We start from the raw sequence: 20,005 nt of genomic DNA, 5'->3' as shown, positions 1-20,005 counted from the left end.
CAGAATATGGAGAGAATTTGTGACACCAGTAGGGTGAAAAGAGGACTGTAGGTATTGTTGGAGAGAAGGGAGAGAGCATGGAAAGTCAGAGCCCTGTGCTTGGCCTCCTTTCTCCAGATGCCCCAGCTAGCAAAGAGGCCTACCCCCTCTAAGTACAGCCATCCCTTGGTACCCCCTGGGGATTGGTTCCAGGACCCCCACAGATGCCAAAAATCCACTGATGCTCAAGTCCCTTATATAAAATGGCATTGTATTTGCATGTAACCTATGCATAACCTCCTATGTAATTTAAATAATCTCTAGGTCACTTACAATATCTAATACAATGTAAATGCTATACAAGAAGTTTCTGGTATGCAGCAAATTCAAGTTTTGCTTTTTCGAACTTTCTGGAATGTGTTTTCCCAAATATTTTCTATCCATGGCTGGTTGAATCTGTGCATGTGGAACCCTCAGATAATGGAGGTCTGACTGTAGTGCAAAGGAATGAGGAAGTTGCATTGGAGGCTCAGTGACCAATCCCATATCCTTCACTCCCTTGTCCTCTACAATTGGCACTTTTCACTTGAACCATTGAATAAAGAACTGCTGAAACTATCCTTAGGGTCTAGTGGTTGTATGCAGTTGACCCTTGAACAATATGGGTTTGAACTTTGCAGGTCCTCTTATAGGTGGATTTTTTTTCAATAGTAAATGCTACAGTACTATTCCTTCTGAGGTTGGTTGAATCCTCGGCTGTGGAACTGGGGATATGTAGGCACTGCGGATAATGGAGTTACATAAGTCATACTTGGATAATGCAGTGCCCCTCAACCCTGTGTTGTTCAAGGGACAACTATATTTTGCTTGAGCACAGGCGGAAGAGGAGGTAACTGGAGCATGGGAGGTGGTAGGTCCTTTCTATATGCTCACTGGCAGACTATCAAGCATCAAGAGCAGGCACCTAAAGTCAGCAACAGGCCAGAACAATGAGGAAGAGCTTTTCATTTTATATTCTTCACCTGGATAACTGAATACCGGTGTACCTGATAGACACATATAGACAGATTTGCATGAACTAATGAATTCTACTTTTTGCATAAGCCAGTTTGAGTTAGGTTTCTGTCATATCTAGCCACAAAGAATCCTGATTGGTCATGCCACAGAATTTGAGAAATTAATTTTTTTTTCTGCTAAATACTCGAACCTAAGGAACTGAAGAAGTAGTGGATTTCACTTCCCTGATTTTAACGGGCAAAGGCTCAGGCGGTATTCTGGATGGACTAATTAAAAATGAGAAGATGAATCAGGATTTTGACACCAGAGTCATTCATGGAGGGTATTAGTATTTACACACATCTAAAACTCTGAATGTAAAGGCTGAATTGGAACTGAGGGTCAAAACTTCTTTTGTTTACCCTCATGGAAGTCTGCCTCTAAAGAGAGAGAATGTGCTGATCCTATTGGCGTCATGCATTTCTAGTTATATGGCAATTTAAAAAACTGTGTAACTAAGTGGGCATTTGGTTTTTAATGCTTCAGTCTTTTGAATTCATTAATATGAGTCTACCCTTGGGAGATGGCAGTATACCAGTTACTTAGCTATTGTCATTTCACTCCACATTTAACCTATTTCTAGTCTGCTCTGTGATGATGTAGCTGGGGCTTTGCAAACTACATTTCCCAGAATCCTTTGCCTGCCAGCTTCCTTGAGTAGCAGGCCTTTCAAAGAAATTGGAAGTTAGGAGGAGGAGAGAAGGGATTATCATCCTGTGGGCTTGCTATTCCCGTTAACAAGGCACCTACATGGGCATTTCATTCCAGGCTCCAGCTTCTTTGGGTATTTTGCTCCTTTGTCTGCTTAGAGATACCTGGAGCAGCCAGGTCTCCCTCCTCTGAGATTCTAGGCTCTGATAATCTAAACTCTCCTTTGTATTCCCCTAGCCTAAGGGGTGGTAGCTATACTTGTTATCTCTGGGTTACCTCAGTGTTTCAGTGTTTTTGCCCTTTCAGCCCACCAACACCTGTGTAACCAATTCCTTATATAATATTGAATTCCCTCTTGAAATATTACTTTGGTGTCTGTTTTCCTAACTAGATCGCAACATGTAGTAATAGAAATGGTCCCAGGAAACATATCCTAAAAGGTGGAATTCTGGAGCTGGTTCAGTTATGTTCTTGGCCTTGAATTACTTCTTAATGCCTTGGCAATAGAAAATGAGTTGTTAATAGTCCATGACATGCACTAGTATCATGATTAATTAAATGATCTCTTGTGGCTGACTATGAAGAAGTGTTTGCTGAAGCAAACATCTTGGATACCAAGTGTCTGTCATACATATCTTTTTGGCTGTAGTGAAAACTATGAAATCTAGAAGATAGGGTAACTCCTTGATTGAACTGATGAGCTTACTGAGAGAAAATGATAAATTCAGACCTTTTAACTCTCAACTAGACACTGTTGGAGATTCAGAGAGTTTCTATAGCCACCCTAAAAGAGTCTTTTACTTTCTGTAGCCACTAAGCTGACTTTGCTGACGATCAGGCCATAATTTAATTGGTTGCAGAATTACAATAAAAGCTGGATTTATAAAGTGCCAATCTGTTACTTGAAAGTTAAGACATTGATTGGGAAGGAGTGGGACCTGGAGTGGGGTACCTGTATGAATTCAGATGGAGCAGAGAGTCTGGAACCCCTGAGTTTTTCTGAGCCTCCCTTGCCTCCTGCTGTAACTGAGGAAACTGGCTTTCCCTTATTCCAAGGTCCTGTAATAACCTCACCTAAGTTGGTTGCAGTAACAAAGGAGGCCTAGCCTTGTCAAGACCCACCAGCACCATCTCTGATGACCTCAAGTCAGAACAAGTACAGGGTATGAGTACAAGGAGAGTGTAGCTGTTACTGAGCTCAGGTGTGGCTGCTTGCTGCTTGAAAATCAATACCCAAGAGAGAGGCAAATGTTGGTAGAAAGGAAAGTTGCTTTTAATCAGAATGCTGACAATCCGAGGAGATGGTGGACTCAGTGTCCCCCAAAAGCCATCTCCGAAGATTCTGTTCAGCCATGAAAGCTATTAAAGAGAAAAAGGGAAGTAACCTCAGTTAATCATTGAGGTAGGGGGTCAGAGTCATCGCCGTCTCCCACCGCGTGCAGGCTTGCGTGCAGGCTTGTCGACTTCTTGTGATCTTTAGATGCTATCTTGTTCACACAGTTTATTCACGAGATTACCGAAGGGGAAGCTAGGGAAGAGACCTGGTCATCTGTTAATTACTTATTCTTCATTTCTACTTCTTTGATCTATGGAAAGACCAACAAGTTAGGCAAAGTATTGTGTGATCAAAAGGTTTGAAAGGGGGCTTCCCTGGTGGCGCAGCGGTTGAGAGTCCGCCTGCCGATGCAGGGGACACGGGTTCGTGCCCCGGTCCGGGAAGATCCCACATGCCGCGGAGTGACTGGGCCCGTGAGCCATGGCCGCTGAGCCTGCGTGTCCGGAGCCTGTGCTCCACAACGGGAGAGGCCACAACAGTGAGAGGCCCGCGTACCGCAAAAAAAAAAAAAAAAAAAAAAAAGATTTGAAAGGTGTGCTAGGGCCGGAGGTGAGTAGAGCATGGGGGCGCCTGGTTTAAGGTTAGTGACAAGACCAAGGGGCCTACTGCAGAGAGCTCTTTCCTGTAAAGGGCACTTTCCTGCCAAAAGCTGCTTACATAGCTATGCTCAAAATAATTGCAAAATTTGCTATTATGTACTGGCAGAAACTTGGTGAATTTATGTGGGAATGGATTTTCTGGTTGTTAGATTGAGATAGATGGACTATAACATTGGATTAGGCTAAGTATATTTATTTTTTATTTTATTTTTTATCTTTAAGTAGGTTTTTTTTTTTACATCTTTATTGGAGTATAATTGCTTTACAATGGTGTGTTAGTTTCTGCTTTGTAACAAGTTATACATATACATATGTTTCCATATCTCTTCCCTCTTGCGTCTCCCTCCCTCCCACCCCCTCTATCCCACCCCTCCAGGCGGTCACAAAGCACCGAGCTGATCTCCCTGTGCTATGCGGCTGCTTCCCACTAGCTATCTACCTTACGTTTGGTAGTGTATATATGTCCATGCCTCTCTCTCGCTTTGTCACAGCTTACCCTTCCCGCTCCCCATATCCTCACGTCCATTCTCTAGTAGGTCTATGTCTTTATTCCTGTCTTACCCCTAGGTTCTTCATGACATTTTTTTTTCTTATATTCCATATATATGTGTTAGCATACGGTATTTGTCTTTCTCTTTCTGACTTACTGCACTCTGTATGACAAACTCTAGGTCTATCCACCTCATTACAAATAGCTCAATTTCGTTTTCTTTTATGGCTGAGTAATATCATTGTATATATGTGCCACATCTTCTTTATCCATTCATCCGATGATGGACACTTAGGTTGTTTCCATCTCCGGGCTATTGTAAATAGAGCTGCAATGAACATTTTGGTACATGACTCTTTTTGAATTATGGTTTTCTCAGGGTATATGCCCAGTAGTGGGATTGCTGGGTCATATGGTAGTTCTATTTGTAGTTTTTTAAGTAACCTCCGTACTGTTCTCCACAGTGGCTGTATCAATTTACATTCCCACCAGCAGTGCAAGAGTGTTCCCTTTTCTCTCCACCCTCTCCAGCATTTATTGTTTCTAGATTTTTTGATGATGGCCATTCTGACTGGTGTGAGATGATATCTCATTGTAGTTTTGATTTGCATTTCTCTAATGATTAGTGATGTTGAGCATTCTTTCATGTGTTTGTTGGAAATCTGTATATCTTCTTTGGAGAAATGTCTATTTAGGTCTTCTGCCCATTTTTTGATTGGGTTGTTTGTTTTTTTGTTATTGAGCTGCATGAGCTGCTTATAAATTTTGGAGATTAATCCTTTGTCAGTTGCTTCATATGCAAATATTTTCTCCCATTCTGAGGGTTGTCTTTTGGTCTTGTTTATGGTTTCCTTTGCTGTGCAAAAGCTTTGCAGTTTCATTAGGTCGCATTTGTTTATTTTTGTTTTTATTTCCATTTCTCTAGGAGGTGGGTCAAAAAGGATCTTGCTGTGATGTATGTCATAGAGTGTTCTGCCTATGTTTTCCTCTAAGAGTTTGATAGTTTCTGGCCTTACATTTAGCTCTCTAATCCATTTTGAGTTTTTTTTTGTGTATGGTGTTAGGGAGTGTTCTAATTTCATACTTTTACATGTACCTGTCCAGTTTTCCCAGCACCACTTATTGAAGAGGCTGTTCTTTCTCCACTGTACATTCCTGCCTCCTTTATCAAAGATAAGTTGACCATATGTGCGTGGGTTTATCTCTGGGCTTTCTATCCTGTTCCATTGATCTATCTTTCTGTTTTTGTGCCAGTACCATACTGTCTTGATTACTGTAGCTTTGTAGTATAGTCTGTAGTCAGGGATAGGCTAAGTTTATTGATATGAATTCACAGGGAGTCTGGATTTAATGCATTGGTTCAAGCAACCGGAAGTGGCTGTAACAGTTTGCTTGGTTGATTGAATGAAACTTGGACTCAGTGGTTGTCTACATTCGTTGAGGTTGAGATGCCAGAATTTCCAAGCCTAATGTTAAGGAAGAAATTCAAAGTTTTAGGGAGGTGGGAACTTTGGAGTGGATTAATCATATGCAGTTTTATACTGCCCTGCTTCCTCCACTGTAATGTTAGAGAAAGCCCAGCGATTACTCCCTTCACTAAGGCATTAAGAAATATATTAGTGAGAGAAGCTCCAACATCTATAAAAATAGCTGTGTGACTATGATGGCTGTTCTCTGGAGGCTAGGGATGAGGGATTCAGAATGCTTTGACACACTTTACACAGGAAAACACTGAGGGCCCCCCCAAATTTAAGTTTGTTGGGAGTAGATGTAGAACAAGAGCCCGTGTATATTGATTTCCGGTCTGCGACTTCTTTATTAAAACTTCATTTAGGCCAAAATTCATCACATGGTTTTGATGTGTACTTCAAGACACAAGACCACTTTGATTTTACACATTTATATCCATGCATACTTGTTTTCTCTCTCACATTTGACCCATGGGTAGAAAATCAAGAGACAATCCCATAACATGCAAACACAAAAATTGCAGTCCATTACAGTAACTCTGCTGCATGCACGTTTACGCTGCTTTCAAACTCCAAAGGCAGAGTGGAGCAGTTGCAACAGAAACATTATGACCTGCAAAGCCTAAAATGTTTACTCTCTGGCCCTTTATGGAAAAAGTTTGCCCACCCCTGCTCCAAAAATGAACACATTGCAGATAAAGCTTAAGTTCTTCATGATCACCCTTCTTTTTGTCAATCTAAATTCAATAATATTATGTTTTCATGTTGGTAGATTACTTGTAGATTTAAATAATCTATGATTTCTCTGTCATTAGGAAAGATGGGGCAAAGTTCTCAGAAGACAGAGCAGAATGACTGTCTCCTAAAGAAAGGTAGGCTACTTGGTCTCCCTTTTCACAGCATATTTTAAGGATTATAATTACTACAGGGAACTTTTACAGTTCACTGATGCAAAGTTGCCTCCTGATGATTAAGAGGTGACTTTATTTTTTCAACTACTGACATTCACTACATTAAAAAAAAAACAAACCTTTCCTCACTAATTTTTTAAGGCCTGATAATTTGTCAGATGTAATACATATTCATTATGTAAAATCAGAAAAATATAAAAAAGTAGAAAGAAAAAACATATAACTCTCTAGACCAACCACCTAAAGACAACCATTGTTAATTTGGTTTCTTTCTTAGCATTAATTTTAATTGAAAAATGCTCAATGAATAGAAAGAAAAAATTGATGCATCATTATTTTCTGGCTGTTTGTAGCTTAGCTTCAAATGTAATATTTATAGAATATTTAATCAATAAATAATTAGCTGTCACCTGCCTCTTTTTACCTTGTGAAATGTAAGTTTGCATGTATTTTCCAAAATTCAAGAAAAACATATTCATATCTAGACAGGCCATTATTTCCTAAATTACTGAAGTCACCCTGGAGATAAAGTTGTTTTGAGATGACTGATTTTTATCATTATCGCACCAGCCTGAATATTTACTGCTGTGATCCTTTTTCACCATTCACACTTAAAAAATCTCAGGAAAAGGGGAACATAAAAAGCCCCTAGGATCCTTCTCCATTTCAGTGCCTCTGTCCCGAGGTGCCCTTGTCTAGCCTCTTGTCTCCCGTGGGAAAATGCACTGTGGCTGCTTAGTCAGATGTGTCTTCTGGAGAGATGCCATGATGGAGTGCTTCCTGATAATGCCTGTCTGAAGACCTGTTTCACACACCTCTTCTCAAGGGATTAAACGGATATACTGGCTGAGTCATAGTTTGATTCTTATGTCAGCCTTGCTTTTCTTCCCCAGGATTACCTTAACATTTTTTTTTTTTTTTTTTTTTTTCAGTACGCGGGCCTCTGTTGTGGCCTCTCCCGCTGCGGAGCACAGGCTCCGGACGCGCAGGCTTAGCGGCCATGGCTCACGGGCCCAGCCGCTCCGCAGCATGTGGGATCCTCCCGGACCGGGGCACGAGCCCGCGTGCCCTGCATCGGCAGGTGGACTCTCAACCACTGCGCCACCAGGGAAGCCCCTACCTTAACATTTTACAAGAAATCTTAAGGGGCTTCCCTGGTGGCACAGTGGTTGAAGAATCCGCCTGCCAGTGCAGGGGACACCGGTTCGATCCCTGGCCCGGGAAGATACCGCAGAGCAACTAAGCCCGTGTGCCACAACTACTGAGACTGTGCTCTAGAGCCCGTGAGCCACAGCTACTGAGCCTGCGTGCTACAACTACTGAAGCCTGTGTGCCACAACTACTGAAGCCTGCACGCCTAGAGCCTGTGCTCCACAACAAGAGAAGCCACTGCAATAAGAAGACCGCGCACTGCAACCAAGAGTAGCCCCTGCTCGCCGCAACTAGAGAAAGCCCACGCACAGCAACAAAGACCCAACACAGCCATAAATAAATACATAAGTTTATTAAAAAAGAAAAAAATCTTCAGTGAACACTAGATTGGTCTCCTAGTATAGCTGCTGAAACAAATTACCTCAAATTTAGTGGCTTAAAATGACACAAATCTATTATCTTACAGTTCTGGAGGTCAGGAGTCTGAAATAGTTCTCACTAGACTAAAATCCAGGTGTTGACAGGACTGTGTTCTTTTCCAGAGGCCCTAGGGGAGCATCTGATGGTTTGCATTTTCTAGTGTCTAGGCGTCTCCTACATCCCCTTCCATCTTCAAAGCCAGCAATGGCCTGTCCGGTCTTTCTCATAGTGCATCACTCTGACGCTGACACTCCTGTGTCTCCCACATTTAAGGTCCCTCATGATTACATTGGGCCCACCCTGAATAATCCAGGATAATCTCCCAGGTCAAGATCCTTAACCTAATCACAGCCACAAAGTCTTTTTTAGCATCTAAGGCAACATGTTCACAGGTTCTAGGGATAAGGACATGGACATCTTTCCAGTGGGTACATCATTCTACCAACCACAAATACTTTAACTCAAAAGAGTGGATAATGTCTCAAATGGGACAGAATCATTGGGGAGATACTGTTTTCCTTTTGCTATTTCTCAGTCATGCTAGTTTACTACTACTTCCGCTGTTGTAGTGTAAAATACCTTTCAGGAGTAAAATTATTATTATTATTTTTTTTTGCGGTACGCAGGCCTCTCACTGTTGTGGCCTCTCCTGTTGCGGAGCACAGGCTCTGGACGCGCAGGCTCAGGGGCCATGGCTCACGGGCCCAGCCGCTCCGCGGCATGTAGGATCTTCCCGGACTGGGGCACAAACCCGTGTCCTCTGCATCGGCAGGCGGACTCTCAACCACTGCGCCACCAGGGAAGCCCAAATTATTATTCTTGCAAGCCCTTTTTCAGGGCTGGCCCAAGGCAAAATGGTGATGTAATTTGTCTGACCTGTCAAATTTTTTCCTTCCAGTTTTATTTATCCTTTCCCAGAACTCTGCTCTCTTCTCTTACTCTCAATCTTAGGTTAATCCTGATAAAATATTTTGTAATAGGAGCTAAAGAAATGACCCTCCTGAGGATATTTTCCCATTATAAAAAGGTTTTGAAAATCCAAAGACTTAAAGACACAGAGTGGAGCTATAGGTTCCAAAATGATCCGTAATAGGCTGATAGTAAATTATATTCAAATGTTTGTTCATTATGTGCTTTGCCTGTCACTGCGAGGGTTCAGAGATAAGTAAAGCTCAGTTGCCATTCTCAAGGAGTTGATAATCTGGTCAATTTAAAATTCATATTCTTGCATCAGAGGACTTTCAAACCACCCATGTAGTTTCTAGTCCTTTGTAGCTATGTTATCCTTGACAAACATTAGTATTTGAAAACTAGGATTTTTTAAAAATGGAATTGCTATAGACCTATTTTTACCAATGGTTGCAAATTTACTAATACAATTGACCCTTGAACAACACCAGGGTTGGGACACTGACCCTTCACCCGCTCAAAAATCTGCTTACAGTCTGCCCTCCATATCCACGAGTTCTGCATCTGCAGACTCAACCAACCTTGGATCGTGTAGTACTGTAGTATTCACTGTTGAAAAAAATCCACGTATAAGTGGACCTGTGCCTCTCAGACCTGTGTGTTCAAGGGCCAGCTGTACAGTGTGCCAATAAAACGAAGGCTTAAAGTTTCCTATGTCTTTTGATAGAAGAAGTGGGGGAGAACGGGGTGAGATATAAACCTTAAATTTGCCAGTTTACAATATCTTCTGGTTTAAATATTTTCTTCTGATTGACTCAGATTTAAAACTTATTTCCCCTCCTTCTATACCTTTCCAAAATGGTATCTGGACACCAAACAAACCTACCTTGGGCTCCAGAAGGACATACTATCTCTATCTTTCAAGACTGCTCTCTACACAAGCATCCCAGAAAAGATAGCCTCTGCTTACATAATGTGAAGAAACACAAAAATAAATGGGGAATTGTCTCCCAATGCACGCATCCTTAACCATAACAATTAAATTTCCCAGCTCAGCCTTAAAGGTAGAAGGGGTATTCGTTCTACATCATGGAAGAAACTATGCTCAGAGTCTTAAAGGCTTGACTAAAGTTATAAGAGCTTTGGTACTACCAGAAACTAGGGATTGTTATGAATAAAATAGTTTGGTTTGATATCTGCCAAATATTTCCCAAATTATCTATTGACTTTACATTTGTATATCTTTCCTATTTAAAATTTAGGAAGACCGCAACTACATGGTGCTTGTAGCACACAGATACGGTCTTGACTAGGACAATCGCAATCTAAAGACTGTATTTACCTGAATTCTCAGAATTTCCTTTAGGAATATTTAACAGCTCTGTTTGGTGTTTTATTTTGACATGTACACTGTCAGGGAGTAAGGGGGTTCATGCTATTAGTCAGGGTAATTAACATTAGTTGCTAACAAACAACTCCCAAGTTTCAGTGACATAATACAAAAAGTTTTGTTTCTTACTCATGTCACAGACCAAAGCAGGTCTGATGGCTCTCCCAGGGGTTCTCTCCTACAATGTTGAGTCAGGGATCCAGGCCTGTTTCATCTGGTGGTTCTACTTTCCAGTAGGGCCTCCAGAGTCCTTCAGTGCCCTCCATTTGGCCAGCTAACTAGCAAAGAGGGTTGAAGACCAGGTGGGATATTATAGGGATCAGGCCAGAAAGTGAGGTATATGACCACCCACATTTCACTGGCCAAAAGTAGTTACATGGCCTGACCTAGATGCAGAGAGTAGGGAAATGTGACCTTCGTATTGTCTCTGCCATGTCCTTTAATAAGAATCTATCAGTCAACATTATTTATTGATGATCAGCTTGGTGCATATCATTGTATTAGGTACTAATGAAAGTAAAAAGAGAGTCAAAATTTGCTATGCATGGATATAAAAAATGGATTAAGGCAAGAAGTCTTTTTGACTCATTCTGTTAAATAAATGATTTAGTAATAGGGTGAATCCAAAGCTCCATTATGAGTTAGTTGTTTAGAAATAGGGGCACATTTAACTCCCAGAAATAGTGTATAAATTATGGTGTATGTATTATATAACATGTAATCCAGGTTCAAATTTCAGATGCTCAGGTCACTGGTAAGGATTGCAGACTGCCTTCCATGTTCAATGGCTGAAGAGGGCAAAGCTAACCAGTCATAAGAACTTGTGTATAACAGGTTGATTTTTTTTCATAAGCATAAAAATGATACTGCATGTGAAGCAGTCAGTGACATCTCAAAGGAGGATGGAGTTGGAACTTGGGATTTGGGTCCTGAGAAAACTATATAAAAGAACAGGAAACAAATGACAGGACATGGTGATTATCATCCAATTGGCAAGGGCTGCTATATAAAATAAGAGGGGAAAGGAACTAGCATAATTATTATGTAGTGACGTTAATAGACAAAGAAAACATAAGTTAGAATTACCGTGACCTCCATTTTGTGGCAACAGACAAATATATTTTCAAAATACCTGGTGACCTTGTAATTATGGAATGAAAGCAAATTAAGCACCTGCGTGCCTTCTGAGGTCCAATGTTGCTCACCCCTCACCGCCCCCATTTGTATTTATAAATGATTCAGTTGTTTAGATAGCACAGTGATGGTAGCAGGGAGCTGATATTTCTTGAATGCCTATTATATGTTGAAAACCATAAGGTGCTTTTTTTTTTTTTTAGATAAGTTTACTGTTTTAATTCTCACGAGGATGCTCTGAGGCAGGCATGATTACCCCTGTTTTGTTTTGGGGTTTTTTGCGGTACGCGGGCCTCTCACTGCTGTGGCCTCTCCCGTTGCAGAGCACAGGCTCCAGACGCGCAGGCTCAGCGGCCATGGCTCACGGGCCCAGCCGCTCTGCGGCATGTGGGATCTTCCCGGACCGTGGCATGAACTCGTGTCCCCTGCATCGGCAGGTGGACTCTCAACCACTGCGCCACCAGGGAAGCCCTACCCTTGTTTTAACAGCAGAGAAAGCTGAAGCCCAGTGAAGTTGCATGACTTGATGAAGGACACGTGACTAATTGCGGAACTGGAACTGGAAAGCAAGTCTTTGGCCCTTTTTTTTTAATTGCTTTGCATTGTAATGGTGACACGAATATAACATTATTATAATCTCTGGTTGATATTTTACACATTTTATAAAGCCATGTAAGGGAGAGGAAAAGATTGCTTGCTGGAACTCCACAGAAAAGGTAAAACAAAGGTGAAATATTGAAATGTATTGATTTTGATCACAGAATGGTAGATCTCACTCTACCATTCACGCTCTCATTCTCTTTCTCTTCCTTTCTGATTTATATCTCATCAGTTTCTGGAGAAGCATTGATGAAGGCTCTTTGGTTGACTCCCAGGAAAGTAATATATAGCGAAATTATTTTCAAAGTTTAGCAAAATACATTGGTTGCCTTCATATTGTGAAGAACAAACAATACTGATAGATGAAAAAAAAATCCATGTAGGTAGTACATGCTTTTATGCTTTATATGAAAGGAATCATATTATAAGCATTTTCCATAGCCTTTTTTGTTTAAGATTATGTTATTAGGATTCATCCCTATTGTTTTGTGTAGGTGTAGTTCTTTAATTTTTACTGTCGTATGTGAAATTCCATTGCACATATATACCACAATTTGTTTATCCTTTGTATTGTTGATAGACATTTGGGTTGTTTCCAGGTTTTTGCCATAACAAGTAAATGCTGGTATGAATGTATGCAATGGTGCATGTATGTATCCTGGTGCATACATGCAAGTGTCGCTGTAGGGGATATATATTCTTAGGAGTATAATTGCTGGGTCAACTTTATTATATAATAAAGTTGCATCAACTTTATCAGATAATGTCATAGTGTTTTTCCAGAGTGCGTTTTGTATCAGTTTACACTCCGAACAGCCATGTAAAAGTTTTATTTGTTCCACAACCACTTTTTATACTTATTATTGTCATTTTTTAACTGTTGCTAATCTGGTAGCTCAGTGTAATTTTAATTAGTATACCTCAAGTACTAATGAGATTAAACACTGTTTCTTATGTTTTTTGGTCATTCTTGTTTCTACTTTTCTGTTACTTTCTAGGATCTTTGCCTATTTTCTATTGGGTTGTCTTTTGATCATCGATTTGAACATGTGTTGTTTTTAAAACATATCTTCTGGATACTAATCATTTGATAGTAGTTTGTGATGCAAATATTTCCTTTCAATTTATGATTTATCTTTTTCATTTTTAAAATAATTTTTTGGGGTAAACACAGGTAATAAATTTTAATGTAGTCAAGTTTATCATTGTTTCTTGTATAACTTGTGCTTACTGTGTCTTAGTTAAGAAACCCTTTCTTTTTTTTTTTCGGTACGCGGGCCTCTCACTGTTGTGACCTCTCCCGTTGCGGAGCACAGGCTCCGGACGCGCAGGCTCAACGGCCATGGCTCACGGGCCCAGCCACTCCGCGGCATGTGGAATCTTCCCGGACCGGGGCACGAACCCGTGTCCCCTTCATCGGCAGGCGGACTCTCAACCACTGCGCCACCAGGGAAGCCCTCATTTTAGCATTTTAACCATTAAAAAATTTTTTAAATTTAATTTAATTTTTATTTATTTTTGGCTAAATAAATTTATATTTATTTTTGGCTGCGTTGGGTCTTCATTGCTGCACGTGGGCTTTCTCTAGTTGTGGCGAGTAGGAGCTACTCTTCCTTGTGGTGTGCGGGTTTCTCATTGTGGTGGCTTTTCTTGTTGCAGAGCACGGGCTCTAGGTGTGCGAGCTTCAGTAGTTGTGGCATGCGGGCTCAGTAGTTGTGGCTCGCGGGCTCTAGAGCGCAGGCTCCGTAGCTGTGGCGCACAGGCTTAGTTGCTCCGCAGCATGTGGGATCTTCCTGGATCAGGGCTCAACCCCGTGTGCCCTGCATTGGCAGACGGATTCTTAACCACTGAGCCACCAGGGAACTCCTGAATTTTATTTTATTTATTTTTTTATACAGCAGGTCCTTATTAGTCATCAGTTTTATACACATCAGTGTATACATGTCAATCCCAATCTCCCAATTCATCCCACCCCCACCCCCACCCCCCTGGCTTCCCCGCCTTGGTTTCCATACGTTTGTTCTCTACATCTGTGTCTCAACTTCTGCCCTGCAAACGGTTCATCTGTACCATTTTTCTAGGTTCCATATACATGCATTAATACACGATATTTGTTTTTCTCTTTCTGACTGACTTCACTCTGTATGACAGTCTCTAGATCCATCCACGTCTCAACAAATGACCCAGTTTCATTCCTTTTTATGGCCGAGTAATATTCCATTGTATATATGTACCACATCTTCTTTATCCATTCGTCTGTTGATGGGCATTTAGGTTGCTTCCATGACGTGACTATTGTAAATAGTGCTGCAATGAACATTTGAGGTGCAAGTGTCTTTTTGAATTATGGTTTTCTCTGGGTATATGCCCAGTAGTGGGATTGCTGGATCATATGGTATTTCTATTTTTAGTTTTTTAAGGAACCTCCATCGTGTTCTCCATAGTGGCTGTATCAATTTACATTCCCACCAGCAGTGCAAGAGGATTCCCTTTGGTCCACACCCTCTCCAGCATTTGTTGTTGGTAGGTTTTCTGATGATGCCCATTCTAACTGGTGTGAGGTGGTACCTCATTGTAGTTTTGATTTGCATTTCTCTAATAATTAGTGATGTTGAGCAGCTTTTCATGTGCTTCTTGGCCACCTGTATGTCTTCTTTGGAGAAATGTCTATTTAGGTCTTCTGCCCATTTTTGGATTGGGTTGTTTGTTTTTTTAATATTGAGCTGCATGAGCTGTTTATATAAAAAATGTTTTAGTTTTCAATACACGATTTTCTTAATGTATATGGTGTGCCTTAGGAATATAATTTATTCTTTTCTATACGGTTAACCAATAGAATCCCTACATTCTCCACCAAATTGGGGTGCTAACACTGTCATATATCAGGTTTCATGACTTGTATAATCAAAAAGCCCTTTTCTTAGATCAGATTCAACACCATTTTATTATATGGTTATGATTAAATGTGTTTTCATTGAAAAATGAAGTGTGGCTTAGGTGGGTTAATCTAGATCTGCTGAGCAGCAAGCAGGAGAGGTGTAAAAGAGAGCACTGAGGCAGGGAGGCCAGTTAGGAGTTGACCACAAGTTCAAGGAAACGCAGTTCTGAATCATGACGGTGACATGACAGTGGAAAGGACAAAAATGTGAGAAAACTTGCAGAAGAAGAACTGACTGTATTTGGTAAATAATTGAATATGGAAAGTAAAGTAAGGTAAATGTTAAGTGTGACTACAAGTTTTGAGATTGGATGATTCAGGTTTTAGGAAAAACAAGATTATTTCAATGTTAAATTTACTAAAATTGATATGGCTAGAGGTCACTGAGGTAGCAATTTAGGAAGTTTTTGTATATAGTTAGGTTAAATCTGTTGGAGGGATACTTTTAATAAACTTTGTTGGATTATGCATTCTTATTGTTTCTAGGAATTCTTTATATATTCTAGCTACAAATCCTTCCAGGAATATCTTCTTCTGTTTGTGTCTTTTTGTTTGTTTTTAATCTTTTTATGGTATCTTTTGAGAAACAGAAGTTCTTAATTTCTACGTAGTCAATTCCATCCATCATTTCCTTCATGTTGCACATTTTATTTAAGAAAGTTTTCTGTGCTGTGGGGTCATGAAAATATTTTCCTACATTGTGTTTTAATTATATTTTCAACAGTCACATAGATATTTAATCCAAATGAAATTGAGTGTTTATGGTATCAGGTAAGGATACATTATCATTTTTTTCCCCTTACGGATACTCAGTTATCCCAGTACCGTGTTGAAAATTCCATTCGTCTCCCATGAATTTTTAAAACTACCTTGGTCATATATCAACTGATAAATGGGTGAGTCTATTTCTAAGCATTTCATTCTGTTTCATTTCTCTAATTGTCAATCTGTGTAAACACCACCTGATTTAAATTTCTATAACTTTATTAAAAATCTTGATATCTAGTAAGGCAGCTTCTCCAAACTTTTTTTCTTCCTCAGTTGAATAGTGTCTTGACAATTGAAACTCACTACAAATTTTAGTTTCTTGACAATTGAAACTCACTACAAATTTTAGACTCAACATGTTAATTTGTACACACACACACATGTGATGGGATTTTTATTGGCACTGTACTGAATTTACGTAACAATTACAGAGCTGTCATCTATATGATATTAGTCTTTGAGTTCATGAGCATGGTGTACCTCTTGATTTATTTAGGTCTTCTTTAATGTTTTTCAGTACAGCTTTATTTTTGTCCATAATGATTTTGCATATTTTTATTAAGTCTATTTCTGAGTATTCCATAAATTTTTATTTTAGTTTAAAAAATATTTTTCAACTCTGTATTATTGGTGTATAAAATGTAACAGATTTTTACCCTGCAAATTTATGAAAGCCTTTTTATTCTAGAAATTATCTATAGTACTGTTGGATTTTCATGACACTCATATCTCTTGAAAGTAATGATATTTTAATTTCTTCCCTTCCGTTCTTTCTATTGTTTATTTCCTTTTATCCCCTTTTGGTATTGGCTTGAAACTCCACTACAAAGTTGAGAAAAATTGGGCATTCTAGTCATTGTCCTGATTGCAGAAGGATGTTTTTATCATTAAGTATGATATTTAGTGATAGTTGTTTTTGTAGATACTCTTTATTAGATAAGGAGAGTTTGCTAATTGAAAAAAAATCAAGGTTGAATTATTGAGCTGGACCAAGAGAAAGGGAAATAGAATGGGAAAGGAGAGTCCATTGAAGTTTTTATTCCAATTTTAATAGTTTTAATTTCTAAGTGTTCTATGTAGTTCCCACCCTCTTCTTTCTTTCCTTCTGTCCTTTCCTTCCTTCCTTTCTTTCTTCCTCTTTCCCTTCCTCTCTCCTTCTCTTCCTTCCTCCTTCCTTCTTTCTCTCTCTCTAAAACCAGGTTTGTCTTTTTAAAAGATATTCTCTTATTTTCCCTTATATTTTCAGAGTCCTCTTAATTTTTAAAATAGGTAAGTTTAATATTTATATTTTGTCTTCTAATTCCAATATCTGGAATCTTTACATATCTAACTTGGCTGTCTGTTGTTTCTATTACCTCTGACTCTAGGTGGCTTGTTTCCTGGTGCGTTTTATGAGCTTTTAAACTATAAGTTCATATGTTTGGGAATTTTATCTGTTCGAATTTTTTAAGCCCTGTGTTTGTAATTTATAGCTCCGCTGACTATTTGCCTTTGCTCCTGCCGAATACTGGGGAACTCCACCAAAATAGAAACAGTTTAAAGTAAGTTTTCTTGCTGGAGGATTTTTCTGGATGTATGAGTATATCCAGAAAATATGAGATTGGGCTAGTATGAGACTGGGCTACAAGCTCAAGTGAGGGCCAGCTTGTGGGTAGGAATTCCAAGGGACGATTTAGTGTTTCCTTCTACCCAATGACACGTTTTATTTTTTATTTATTTTTTTTGCGGTACATGGGCCTCTCACTGTTGCGGCCTCTCCAGCTGCGGAGCACAGGCTCCGGACGCGCAGGCTCAGCGGCCGTGGCTCACGGGCCCAGCCACTCCGCGGCATGTGGGATCTTCCCAGACCGGGGCACGAACCCGTGTCCCCTGCATCGGCAGGCGGACTCTCAACCACTGCGCCACCAGGGAAGCCCTGACACATTTTATAATAGGCCATTTTCCTTGTTGTCCTCTAGATTTATTTCTAGTTCACATATACCTTGAGGGTTTAGGCCTCTGGAGTATCTGATTTATGAAGGCATCGCCTATCAGACTCCTCATCTTGGTCAGGTAGCGCCCAGAATTGTTAGCTGTGAATACAGAAACTGAAGTTCACCTTCATGGGCAAATGTCCTCAAAGTGAAAGCCAGACTCAGAGCTCAGCTTACCTCTCTGGATTCCTACATTTACTTAGTTTTTGGTTTCTGAGGGTCCTTACTTTGTTGCTAATACAAGGTGTATTTAAAAATATTTTTTTATTATTTTAATTATTTTCAGTGGAAGGGTTGGTCATGGTGTTGTGTGTCATATTACTGAAAATGGATTTTTTTAGCCTTTGAAAATAATATGTTCCTATAATAAATTTAGATTGGCATGAAAAGAATGCAGGGGATTCTCTGAATAACAGATAACATAAAGGTAAGATCATAGACTAGACATTTATTCATTTATTCACTCTCTTATACATGTTTACTGGCACTGTGTAATATGAGGTGCTGTTACACTGCAGAAGATGCCAGTAAGTATATTGAAAGGTCCCTGGATATCAAAGATCATTTATATCATTTATAGGTATGAATAATAAATTCAATAAAGATAGTATAAACTAAATGCTCATACCCAATGGGGAACTAAAACAAATAATTATTTAAAAAGTGTTATTTTAGCTTAATTTATAGGATAGACAGAGGGAGATGCGTGGAAGTTCATTCCGGTAAATGACCAAAGAGCATGGACAAAGGTGTAGAGATAAAAAATCATGGAATGGCTCAAGATAACTATGTTTGACTGGATCATAAGCAGTTTTAAGGAAATGGTTAATGACAAGAATGGAAAGTTAGGCTGAGGGCAGAGCAAGAAGGGCTGTGAATTCTAAGCCATGTAATTTGAGCTTAGATTAGTAGCGGGATTGAGAGTTATTAATAGATACATAAACCTCTCAATTTTATGCAGTTTAAAATGTGTCCTTTATGGGAGGCTAATAGAATCAAGACCTAGCTAAACTCTAGCAATTATATAAACAGGGGTGAATGAGAATGGGATGAAGTATGGGAGTGTGAAACCTGTTGGTGTTTCATTCAGGGTCTGATATGAATAATCTCCATTTCTGACGATGGCTTGATGTGGTTTACATAATTACTTTCTTCCATTGCTTATAAAAAATTTTATGTTCTGAATAGGTTTGAAACCACATCTTGGTTTTTCCTTCCATGAGTAAGATTCAAGCCTGAGTCCTAACCCTGAGGACACAATATTTAGAAACAAATTTCCCCCCTCATTTTAAAGAGGAAGAACCGGGCTGGTTCCTGCTCAGATAGTTTTGGTTACTTTATCTTATTTTTTAGGTTATGATATTAGTTTAACAGAGCATCTCCATAAATTTCTTAGGCCACCCCATTTTATTAATAAGAAAAAGAATCATTAAATGTCAATCAGGATTTGTAGTATCAAAACTCAAGGTCTACTTTATAAATGCTAAGGATCAGAAAATTATCAAAGGAACACTAATAGGCATACTACAAATGGCTAATGTACTTTTTATTTCTGAATTGAGATGAAAAATGAGAATGTGTGTCTTTCTTCAGTGTAGTACCAAAACCTCGTTAGGGTCTGGCCAGCATGTGGGGAAGTGACACAGCTGAGGCTTTCTCAGGCAAAATACATTAACATTACAAATGAAACTTGGTCCGAATCTATCTGAAGGAGCATTTTCTCTCAGAGGTATAGTAAGAATTTCATTAGCAATGCAGTTATTAAGCTCTGTTGAATAATTCTGTGTTTTAGAAAAGGAAAGTGACCTTTTGTATCTCTCAAAGGGGTAATAGCTCTACAGATACATTTAAAATAAAACTAATTGGGACAGGACACCAGATTTACAAAAACATGTGAGGAAATTTGGTAATCAGTTGAAAAACACAAAGTATCTTGAACAAAGCATTTTATAATGTTAGATGTCTGACCTTTATTATTTCCTAATCAAACGTCTTTATCTTCTGTTATAGGTTGTAGATGGGGACTGGAGGGCAGGAAAATACTGTTGAAAATTCTCAGTTTTGTACTGCTTTGAAATATGGGCACAATTTGTCACATAAACTCAATAATCAGCATAACTATTGTTTTTCTTCAATTATCAGAGTTACATATTTTTCACATTTTGACATACTTGGAATCTGGGTGTTTCCTAAAAACAGTGTCAAAAGCAATATGCCCCAAGTCCTATGC

The 20,005-nt window shown here is 39.4% G+C and overlaps 1 protein-coding gene across 1 annotated transcript in view; it reads left to right on the top strand.

Moving 5' to 3' along the window:
- ELAPOR2 (endosome-lysosome associated apoptosis and autophagy regulator family member 2) overlaps positions 1-20,005 on the top strand; it is a gene marked incomplete at its 3' end in the record, with an annotated part of 288,322 nt that overhangs the window by 69,203 nt on the left and 199,114 nt on the right. Inside the window, exon 5 of the mRNA XM_082846355.1 lies at positions 6,396-6,452. The remainder of the gene's footprint in view (positions 1-6,395; positions 6,453-20,005) is intronic.

The sequence above is a fragment of the Leucopleurus acutus genome (assembly GCF_964270905.1).
Source record: "Leucopleurus acutus genome assembly, chromosome: 9".
Classification (NCBI taxonomy): domain Eukaryota; kingdom Metazoa; phylum Chordata; class Mammalia; order Artiodactyla; family Delphinidae; genus Leucopleurus; species Leucopleurus acutus.
Note: the sequence above shows the minus strand (reverse complement) of the source record. Positions and strands in the feature narration are given on the sequence as shown.